Below are 2,742 nucleotides of genomic sequence, written 5' to 3' on the forward strand. Positions count from 1 at the left end.
GAAGTACCAGCCTCTGCAACTGCCATTCAAGAAGAGGAAGTACGAGCATCTGCCATGCTTTTCAAGAAGAGGAAGTACCAGCCTCTGCAACTGCCTTTCAAGAAGAGGAAGTACGAGCCTTTGCCACCGATTTTGAAGAAGAGGAAGTACCAGCCTCTACCACCGATTTTGATGACAAGGAAATACCAGCTTCTTCAAGTGAATTTGTAAGTGAAAAAAAATACTTAATTCCTTTTAAAATCGTTTTAAAAGTGTTTTAAAGAGTTTTTAACAATATCATATAAAATCGTTTTTCAAGTGTTTTCAATGGTTTTAAAAGGGTTTTAAAAGGTTTTCAATGGTTTTAAATGGTTTGAAAAAAAAACTTAATTCTTTTAAAAATCGTTTTAAAAGTGTTTTGAAGAGTTTTTAACAAAATCATATAATCGTTTTCAAAGGTTTTGCTAGTGTTTTAAATAGTATTAAACAAAATTTAAAAAATTTATAGGTACCTAAAGAAGAGAATCAAGATTATCAACATGAGAAAGAAACTGACTTGAGAGGGGACCCAAGTGTTATTCCTGAGGAAAATACCCAGGATACTAATGAAAATGATCCATAAGAGGAGGATATGAATATTGATAAGGTATGTGTTACTTGAATATGATCGACTGTTTTTAAAAACCTTGTAAAAACATATTTGAAAAAATTTTACATATGGTTAATGAAAAAATATATTAGTTATGCAGGATGAGAAGCATAACAGTGCTGATGATGTAGACTCGAGCCAACAAGAAGGGTACATTATTATATCGGATGACGAAGAGTGTATCAATCTTTCAAATACTGATGTAGACCAAAGCCAAGAAGAAGCACTCACTCAACAAAAAAGAAACTCTCACTCAACAAGAAGACACCAGCCAACAAGAAGCTCCCACTGAACAAGAAGATACCATGATGCAGCTGCTGCATCAAGTGTTGCATAAAATACCTTTTTCCTTTTCTTCTTTCTCGTTGGGTTTTGGTTGTTATGTTGAACTTCTATTTTTGAATTATCATTACTTCCTTTTCTTTGGGTAGCTAGGTTTTTATCGTTCTCTATATAAGTGTTGCTACTGCTTCTTTGTTAAGGAGCTTTTGATAATTCATAAAACGAGACTATTCTCTGTCCCTTGTCTTGATTCGATTAAGTTCATCAAAACAAGAAGCCTTGTGTAGATTTGATTAGATTCATCTCACGAGAAGCAGGTCCCAAGCGAGGATTCTAACGAGTTCCTTGGTCGAGCTGATCTATCCAGTTCCCACGCTGCGCCAGATTGGTATCAGAGCTTTGCTACGTTCCAGTTACGATGCCGAGAGCAAAGAAAGTTACACCTCCCACTGAAGCTGAGATCACTCGTCAAGCACTTGCTGATCTCCAAACCCAAATTGCTAACCTAACGTTAGCAATCACGTCTATGAATTCGCGCCAGGTTCCCCCACCACGTGAGGAAGTCGTGAAAGAAGAAGATGATGCTGAATTTGATGAAAATCCTTTTGCTGGGCTGAACAACAATGGTAAGAACCATCTTCCAGTGATCGAACATGCCGATGAAGAAGATTTTCGTTGGGAGCATGGATTCAAGTCTGAAATTCTAGAATTTCATGGTTGACAAGCTGCAGAAGAGCTGCTTGATTGGATTGTTACTGTGGAGGAGATCCTAGAATTCAAACATGTTCCTCTAGAACGTTGTGTTCCAGTGATAGCTATGCGATTCCGCAATAGAGCTGCAGCTTGGTGGACACAACTAAAAGCATCTCGAGTTCGATTAGGAAAAAAAAGAATCGAATCATGGGATAAATTAAAGAAGCAGATGCGCAAGACGTTTCTGCCGTACAACTACGACCACTTGATGTTTCAGCGTTTGCACAAATTACGTCAAGGTCCTCGTTCTGTTGAAGAATATGCCACTGTATTTTTTCTGCTTATAACGAGAGTTGATATCAATGATACATAACCACAAATTGTGGCACGTTTTGTTGGTGGGTTAAAACAACAAATTCAACATACAATCAATCTTTTTAATCCTCTTACAGTGGCTGAAGCTTATCAACAAGCACTCACAATTGAAGCACAAACTCGTGGAAATTTTTCAAGTTGGAGTTCTTCACGACCGTTTCGTAATTCTCTGCCTCCCAGTTCTTCAACTTTTGTTTCTGATACTGCAGCACCAAAAGGTGGGCTTGCTATTGTGCCTCAAGACACATTGCGTCCTAATCGCTCGGGCACTTTGCGGTGTTTTTCTTTGTGGAGAACCAGGTTATCGGCAGTCTGCTTGTCCAACACGTAATCGTCGAGGTCTGCTAATTGATTCTATGGGTAGAGACGTGGAGATTGTGTATGATGATGACAATCTGGATAATGATGAGCATAATGAAAATGAACAATTGGAAGCTGATGTTGGTAATTTGTTGGTACTTAGGCGTTCTTGTTTGGCTCCACGTATAACAGAAGACTCCCCTCAGCGGAATAATCTTTTCTACTCACGGTGCCCAATAAACAACAAAGTCTGCAGTTTCATTATTGATTCAGGAAGTTGTGAGAACGTTGTTGCTGCTTCATCTGTGACAAATTTGAAACTCGGAAACTCATCCCTCTCCTTATAAACTCGCTTGGCTACAAAAAGGTAGTGAAATTTCGGTGTCGCAACGTGCCTTGGTCGCTTTTTCCATTGGAGATTCTTACAAAGACCAAATATATTGTGATGTTGTTCCTATGGATGC

The sequence above is a fragment of the Camelina sativa genome, chromosome 11 (genome assembly GCF_000633955.1).
Source record: "Camelina sativa cultivar DH55 chromosome 11, Cs, whole genome shotgun sequence".
Lineage (NCBI taxonomy): Eukaryota > Viridiplantae > Streptophyta > Magnoliopsida > Brassicales > Brassicaceae > Camelina > Camelina sativa.